The 9,329-nt window shown below is 36.0% G+C and overlaps 1 long non-coding RNA gene across 1 annotated transcript; it reads right to left on the reverse strand.

Annotated features, from left to right (window-relative positions):
• Nucleotides 1-1,546: 1,546 nt before the first annotated feature.
• Nucleotides 1,547-8,122, reverse strand: LOC147551292 (uncharacterized). Its single transcript, XR_015238945.1, has 5 exons — nucleotides 7,895-8,122; nucleotides 7,711-7,809; nucleotides 5,886-6,100; nucleotides 5,603-5,785; nucleotides 1,547-1,896 (listed from the first exon to the last, which is right to left on the reverse strand). It is a non-coding gene; the product is annotated as an uncharacterized LOC147551292 (long non-coding RNA).
• Nucleotides 8,123-9,329: the final 1,207 nt, after the last annotated feature.

A 9,329-nucleotide genomic window follows, 5' to 3' on the forward strand; every position in this document is an offset into this window, starting at 1 on the left:
GTTTTAATTTTCAATCACCATTGACCCAGTAAATTTCTTTTTAAAATCCCAGACCAAATAAAATAAATTTTTCTTGTCATTTGCTCCCCACTTAAACCCTAATTTATGGCATCTTGGTCTTCTTCAACCCCTCTTCTCTTTCTACTCATTTTCTTTCTCTACTTTCTCTCTCTGCGATTTCAATTGTTCAAAGCAGCCTTTCTTGGCTATTTTGCAACTTTACCTAAAAACTCAAGCAAATTCGACCAGTCAAAACCCTTTAGTTCTTCTCTTTTTTGGAGATCCTCTAAGAGAACTTCATACGACTCCTTCTCCTTAATATTTAGGTCTCAGAAATCGTCAACCATGTTCTGGTTAGAGTCTGATTACAGATCTGACATAATACTCGAGTTTTCTATACTTGCATCTTGTCGGAACGACGAAACTTCTTAGGCCGAAAGCTAAGTCCAGTTCCTACTCGATGGAAAGGTTACTTTTGAAACTAGTGATCAGATCTGTGTTTGTAAGGTTGTGGTTGTCATTGGTGAGCAAATCTGTGTTTCTTATCTCGGTGGTGGAGATTCGGTCTGCGTTTGGTGTTGGTGTTGGTGGTGGTGGTGGTGTTGGTGGTGGTATTGGTGTTGGTGGTGATGGTGTTGTTGTTGTCGGGGGTATTGCCGGTGGTGGTGGTGTTGTTGTCGGGGGTTTTGCCGGTGGTGGTAGGCGAGAAAGATGAAGAGGGAGATACAACAGATTTTTTCTAATTCACAAGGGTAAAATAGTGATTCAACACATTTCAGAATTTGTACTCTTTTCAGACTTGTTTTAAAGTCTGAAATGAGTGGGCTTGTTTTCAGCCTATTCAGACAAATATTCAATTCAGCCCAAATTCCAGATTTTCTTAAATAAAAGAACAAACATCTGAAATCTGAAATAAGTCCTAATTCAAATTTCAGATCTGAAAAAATAAAAAAACAAACACAACCTAAGTCAGAAAATAGAGATAGGAACTAGTTTACTCTTCTTGACATTTCATCAAACAGTTGTCTACAATAATATAAAGTGTTAAATTATAAAACTAATGCAAGATAGATGTGATCCTAACTTTTTTCTTTTTTTGTTGAAAGGATGTGATCCTAACTTAATAAAGTCATGATGATTAACCAATATCTTTACATCATTTATATTAAGCAAAAGAAGATACAATAGTAGCAACAATTTTATGACTTCATACTTTTCTCTCAACCATTATAAATATGAGTAAACAATCAAAACAATGAAACACAAAGAATGAGAGAAAACAACCAAATCAATGAAATACAAAGAATGGGATAGTTAATCTATAAGACAGCAAGTAGAGGTTAATGCAATATGAGCTGAACAATCTTGAAGATTGTTCTGAATTTTTTTGCTGAAAAAGATCTTTATGCAAATCTCGGTTGAAGAACTTTTGCAAATATCGGGTAAAGAAGAGTTATGAAAATGTCAAAGTAAAGTTTGATTATAGAGAGATGAAGGTGGGTCAAAGTTGTTGGGAGAAATATGGAAGGTGGGAAAGATGGACGTGAGAAAACAACCAAAACAATGAAATCTAATTATTTAGAGAAACTGTTTCTATTTTCAAATTCTATCCTACTAACTTAGTTGTTTCAACATCAACAGAACCTAGTTGTTTCTGAAAACATGAACAAAAAAATGTAATCTCTCTTTCTCTCTATACAAGATAACAATACAAAACCGTCTTAATACCAGAATTATTGTTCTTCCAATTCAGATTCCACCAAGTCTAGTATTTTCAAGTCAATTTGAAGTGATACATCATTGGGCTTCTTCCACCATGTTTACGACTTCCAAAATTTCTCTCAAAACAACTCCTGCACCAAGTTCCACCTCTTCCCCTCAAGGCAAATTTTCATCCTGTTAAAGAAATCAATAAAGAGAAACTTTAGAAATTTCTTTCTTTGCTAGGAACAATAAGAAATAATGAGTAAAAAGGCAGATAACTGTAATAAGAATTGCATTCTCTCTTAACAAACCCATTTTTCAATTCATGAACAACTTGCATATTCCCACCTACTTTTAATAAATTTGTGGAATGTGCCAAGACATTGACATTATATTAGCAAACATAATCTATATATCATAATGTATAATCTTATAATGCATTTTGATGCTTGGTTATAATGCATGAAGATGATTTTATTATCCAAGTTACTTCTTACATTTTCTTTCTCTTACCTATCTACCCTGATCATATCATCATATCAGATGATTCTTTCTATCACCCAAAGGGGCTTGTTACATCATCCAAGCATCCCAGTTGAATATCGTGTCTAAGTGAGATACATCCTTAAAATCTTTTATGGCACTGGACCACGTAAAAAATTGTCCCCTTGATGTCTTCTATATCAACTTGGCTATTTAACTTTGTTTCCTTATAGATTGTGTTGTTCCTGTCCTTATAAATGTTCCAAATTATGGCAGCTGGAATGAGCTTCCAAATGGGTTGCCTAGATTTTTTATTTTTGCCCCTGCCGGTTGTTCCAGTGTTTGTTGAATAGACCTAGGAAAGCACCAGTTTAGCTTGGTGGACTTGAGGTAATATGTCCAAAGGTCTGACGCTACTTGGCAATGAAGAAATAGGTGGTTTACTGATTCTTCTTCCTTTGCATAGAACACATCTGTTGATTAGATTCATACCCATATGCTCAAGTTGGTCTACTGTTGGTAGTTGCTGAAGAGCTGATGCCCACATTGTAAAGCTTATCCTTGGAGACATTGGGATTTTCCATATCATCCTAATGGATTGTATGCTTAGCTGCTCCTCTTTCATAGATACCCCGTTGTAGTAGTTTTTAACGGTACTTCTTCTTCTTTGGGTTTCCAAACTCTGCAATCATCTCATTCGATAGGTGTTAAGTGTCAACAAGAGCAAGGAGGTCTGTTACCCTCTGAATCTCCCAGTCATTTAGGTTTCTACGAAATTGTATCTCCCAAGCTTCCTCTTGTGTCTAGAACTGTTAGGTCCATGTATTTCCCGACCCTGTTCTGAATTCCCCTCCATACTCCACTACCATACTTCCTCTTGTGTCTAGAACTTTTCCAATATTCTATAGCTGGATCGCATTTCTCTGATATGATTCTGGTCCAAAGTTTTGCCTCCTCATTTTCAAATCTCCATAACCATCAAAGCATCTCTTCAGACCACCAATCATCTTATCTTACTGAATTTGAGGATTCACATACTTATTCATACTCAGATTTCTCAACTACCTACTCAAGCCCTTAATCTACTCCTTATCCTTATGATTCTGACCCAATTCACTCCTTTCCTGGAATACATCAATAGCAGTATCATATCCCTGTTCAAAGCACCTATTATCCTAACCGTCTCATCAATCACCACTTTCTTCTACAACTTGGAATCCAGATTCAGGAGCAACTCACCATGTTACTTCCGATCTTGCAAATTTAAATATTCAATCTGATTACGAAGGAAAAGGATATATCAAAATAGGTAATGGCACAGGTTTTCCCATCTCTCACTCTGCTTTTTCTTATGCATGTTGGGATTCTAATTCCTTTTCCTTCATAACATTCTTCCTGTACCTCATATTATCAATACATTTTGTAAGGATAATAATTATTTCTTGCAACTCTTTCCTGACTTTTTCAACACCAAGGACCTTAGAAATGATAGGGAGCTTCTCTCTGGCCCGTGAGAAGATGGTCCATGTCATTTGCAACTTCAAACTCAGCCTCCTTCAAATTGCGAAGCTTACCCCACCTCTTTAGCTACTGATTGGCACTCCAGGTTGGGTCATCCTGCCTTCAGAACATGTGTCCAATAAACTTGCATTTGTCTCTCTTTCACCTTACATAATTAATGTCAAATGGCCAAGAGTCATTCTCTTTATCATAGTCATTGCTTGTCTACAGTCACTTGTCCTTTGAAAATTGTTCACTCTGATATTTGGGGACCTTCTCCGTATCCCTCTGTCAATGGTTACAAGTACTACATAACATTCTTAGGCACATTTACAAGATATACTTGGATATTTTCTATTACTCAAAAGTCTAGTGGGTTTCTAACCTTTCTCTCATTCAAAGCGTGTATCTGAGGATTAAATACTTACAATCTGATTGAAGTGGTGAATACAGAAATGTATTTAGGTATCTTGAAACAAATGGTATTGGTCATTGAATCTATTGTCATCGCGAAAATGCCCAAAATGGGATGATTGAGAGGAAGAATAGACATATTGTCGGGACTGGCCTAGCCTTACTTGCTCATGCTAAACTTCCACTTTCCTTTTGGGATTATGCTTGTGAAATTGCAGTATATCTAATCAATAGACTTCCTTGACGAGTGTTTAAGAATCAATATCGAAGCTTCCTTTCATACAAAACCAGATTACAATTTCTTCAAGATTTTTGGTTGTTCTTATTATCCATGTCTTAGAGTACCCTATAGACATCATAAATTTGAATTCAAGTGATCTTGTCACATCTTTCTTGGCTATAGTCCCAAACATAAAGGTTATAGATGTCCAACCAACAACCAAATTGTTATCACCTCAAATGTAGTGATTGATCAAACCAATTTCCCATACTCACCTCCTTTACCCCTTCATCTATAACTATAGTTGTTACTTTCCTCTCACTCCTCCACCTCCATTTTCTTCTCATCTCCCAACTCTTATTCAGTTCTCTAAGATTCGAATGCTATCCATCTTTTATTGATCTATTTCCTCTAATTTAATAGAATCATACTTCCTCCTAACCTTTATTTGAAACCTAAACATCTAAGACAACGTTATATTCATCCCTCGGAGTTTCCTACACCTATGATTATTGTTTAGAAACAGGAGGAACACTATTGTAGGATTGTCGTCTGTATCCATCCCCTGAAGGAACCAGACGTGATAATTTTTCAGGAGTATATTTATGCACTTGCTCATGATCATGGTTCAAATAGATCGATTCTTCATGAAACTGTGAAAAATGTAGGTTATGGCAATAAATCCAGTTCACTGCTTGTGAAACATTTAATTACTCGAATGTATCAACAAAAGTATTTGATTATTTCGGCTAATGTTTTTAAACAAAAACAATTTGTTGGGCACAATAAAAATGTTTATTATCAAATGATATCCGAGGGATTTGCAGTTATTGTGGAAATTCCACTTTCACTGTGATTAGGATCTTCTATAGAAGGAAAAGGTATAACAAAATCTCATAATAGACGAAAATAGACGGAAATATTTGAATTGAATTCTAAATTCATAAAAATAAATGTTTATGTGAGATTCTACGCACTCCAGAATGCCTTCCCGCGTCAATTGTAAATTCTTGGTCATTGAGATTCATGGTCAATTCGGATTAATATTTAAAGATAGATATTACCTCTCTTTTTTCTTCCCCTTTCAAACATCAAACAAATCGAAATGATTGAAGTTTTACTATTTGGAATCGTGTTAGGTCTAGTTCCGCTATGAATCATTATATAATCTCATATTCTCATAGTGATATGATACATGTTCTTATATGATCTTCTAGTAATAAATTTTCAGAAAAAATAATCTTCTAGTAATATGATACATGTTCATGCATGAATACTAACCGATGTTGCTGGTTAAGGTGGCAGTGGGCCAACATAAACACCGATCTCTTGCAAAAATAACCTTGGAACCTCTCGATCCTTGTTACGACGAATGACAAACTTAAGATCACACTTCCTCATTCCTTGGAAGAAATAGGGGTGGTAAGCATGATAGTTTCCTCTAAACTGAAAGATGATAAAACCCTAAAAAAGAAAATGAGACAAATCAACATCAATACTTTATGATCAATAAAAAAAGTAAATCAGAAAACCTAAATAAATAAAAAATTTGTAATATGCTTACGATATTGCTCAAAGCGAGTATGAATGCGGTTAAAGATGCAAATCGATAATCGTCATGATTTTGAAAATCGTGACGAAATTGACTTGTCTCGATTCGCAGAATACTCGGACTTGCGAACTCAATACTCTTGTAATCATGTGATATGACACATGCTCGTACTATTCTAGCCAACTCCACCACCGACCTTCTTCTTACTCGTCGGTCATCAGCCATAACTGCGAGATCAAACACAATAATAATTCAAGAACAAACATGACTTGGTATTGAAGCTAAAACCAAGGTAAAGACTTTTAGAGAAGATTGCTGTAAAATAAATTTCTCGACTGAGTCCCTCCTTAATGAGAAAGCAAAGTCAACTGCGAATGTGAGGGACAACACTAAGAAATGTCCTTAAATATCTTAAGTTGTAATGTTAGAAGGCTAGGGAGCCCAGCCAAGTCGTTCGCCCTCATAAAGGTGGTCAAAGATTTTTGTGTGCTTTTTTTGTGTCTCCAGGAGACTAAGGTAGAACTTGTCTTTCTCTTTGTCTCTTGTCATCCAAAACAAATCAGACAATTTACTTGGCTTTTCACTAGGGTATATGGCGCGTGTACTAAGATCAGGAGAAGAAATCTTTGGGTGAAACTTGATAATTTTTCGGCTAGATGGAATATGCCATGAAGGAATTCGGAGAGTGGATTGATAGTAACAAGTTGATGGACCTCCCCAAACAAGGTATGGATTTCGTACAATACTAAGCAGCTTACTAATCTACTGGGCAGGAGTGCGCGTTATACCGAAGAGGACCATTAATGAAATAAACAACATATTCGGTAGATTTCTATGGACCGTTGTAGACATGCAAACTCGGAAAGCATCAATTAAGTGGGAAATAATTTGTTATCCTACTGCCAAAAGGAGGTCTGGGCATACAAAAGATAAAAACTCTATTTGAGGCCTTGAACCTTAGACACATATGGGACCTAGTCAGTGGAAAACAAACTCTTTGGGCTCAATGGGTCCGAGTAAATCTAATAAAGAATAAGGATATCTGGATGATGAATACGCAGGCTGATTGTACAAGGTGTAGGAGGCGAATCTTGAGCAGTAGAGACACGGACAGGAAACTAGTAATAACACTTGTGGGTAAGTGGAAGTACAACATAGTTCTGGGTGGATTTGTGGCACCCAAGTGGGATCTTGGTTGACTCTTTTGATGAACGGTTTCAACACGACCCTGACCTACATGCAAATTCGAAAGTAGCGGACTTTCTGGGAATAGAGGGATGGCAATTCCTATCACACATCTCTGACATGCTCGGACACATAGCCTCCGAAGCAGTGACAGTCGAAGTAGACCCAACCACTCAGGATGAAATAATCTGGATACCTAGCACTAATGGAGTGTATACGTTAAAAGAAACGTATGAAGCAATCCGACCTCGGCGTCAACAGGATCTCGGGGTGTATACCACGCCATAGTTTCATTGCCTGGCTGACCCTACATCGGCGACTCAAAACTAGAGCGATTGGCTTAGTGGGGCCTATATAATTTCAAAGGCAAATCTATTGGAGCACTTGTGGGCCGACTGGTAACTCTAATTAATTTCCCATTCAATGAAGTATGACTCAATTCTTTTTAATAGTTTCTTAAGTTATAAAGAAAACAACAATCAAATCAAAGATGAAGAAAACCTAAACCTAAAATGCAGAACAACAACATAGAGCATAACCTTAACCTAAATTACCTAAAATGCATTCAAGAACTGAATCCATAACAGAAGAACAAATCCATAATGAAGACATTCAATGATAAAGAAGAAAGAAATTGAAGCAAGACAAATACCGTATCCGAAGTTGAAATCTCTGCAAATTCGTATCAGAAGAAGATTGTTGAAGACAGAAATTTGGGACGAGAATAGACACACCAGTATCAGAGCTAAACCTAAATTGTAAAAGAGTAATCGTTAGAATAAAAAAAAAATCAAGAATGAAGAAACCAGGAGTTGAAAAGAAATTCTAAGGTGTACCACTAGAAGTTGAAAGAAAATAGAGAAGACGAGAGAAAATATTGAGAAGGGGAGATGGTGGTGATGGCCGGCCGGAGGAGGTGGTTGTGGTATTGAGAGGAGGGGAGAACGGAGAATAAACTTTTCTTTTTTATTTTAATGATGGCCGACCTCCGGCCATCGGCAAGGTTTTTATTTTATTTTTTGGAAACTGCATTAAACAACTGAAAACATACAAACTAGGGTCGTAGTAAATATGGAAATACAGTACAAATAAAATATTTTTTTACCAGGTTTGAGTCCGAGGTTTTGGCTTAGGTTTTCGGGCAGTCCAATTCGAGACTTATGGTCTCAAACTATTTAGTCCGAAACTATTTAGAATATTTAGTCTGATAAACTCCTAAATATTTACAAATTCTTCTAAACCATTTGATATCAATCCAAATCTGATGATAAACTTTTTTCGAACATTTAACTATTTTGAAAATTTTCAAACATTATATTACGAAAGAAATTATATAAAAAAATTTGGATTTTTAGAAACGCTTTCTAGTAAAAGAAACCGGACCTTTTGAACCATTTCTTTAGCCGCTTTCTTCAAAGAACGAAGAATAGATGATGCCGGTAAAAAACACGAAGAATTTAAGGTTTTGATGAAAATCTTGAAACAAAATATCGGAATTGAAATGAATAAAGAAGAGCTTGTCAAGGAGTGCTCGTTGCGCCTACAAATAAAATAGGTGAATATGTGGTGCGAATATAGAATGGCCAGCCTAAAGCAAAGTTGGGCGCCTGTAGAGGCACCTTAACTAAAACACCGCCACTTTAGACCATCCAAATTATTCTTTAGGACATTAAGACTTTGGCAATTAGATTGGCCTGAGAAAGTAACTTTGTTATGAGTCCAAAAATCTAACTTATTTGTCTTGAGAAATATTATATACACTTATCGTATTTACGGAACACACTCACGGGTTTTCACAAACTTGTTTTTACCCTACCACAATCGCTTTTTCTATACACACACATGTTGGTCAAATGTCTTGACTAATTTTCGTTGGTAAGATGAATTAATTTTATACTCAAACTATTGAAAAGATGAAACCGTTGTGTAACGTAAGGAGTCGGTACAATTATACCAACATATAGTAGAGAAGCAAAATCGAAAAAAATTTTGACAAGTTATAATAAGATGAAGCCGTTACAATTCTCAAACGGTCGGAAAGATGAAACCATTGCTTTACTCAAACTGTCAGGAAGTTTTTGATAAGTTTTCCGTCAGTAAGATAAAACCGATTTCTATTACATATCGGTAGCTTCGCGTCGACTAATAATGCAATCCGTCGAACTAATACTTCTGATAAGTTACCTTTATGAAGTTTTTTGCTTTCGAGAATAACACAATTTTCATTGAAAGAAGAACTTAAAACGAAGATTCATAAGATGTTTCTAATCC

The sequence above is a fragment of the Eschscholzia californica genome, unplaced genomic scaffold, assembly GCF_041429995.1.
Source record: "Eschscholzia californica isolate CP2 unplaced genomic scaffold, dmEscCali1.0.p SCAF_3, whole genome shotgun sequence".
NCBI lineage: Eukaryota > Viridiplantae > Streptophyta > Magnoliopsida > Ranunculales > Papaveraceae > Eschscholzia > Eschscholzia californica.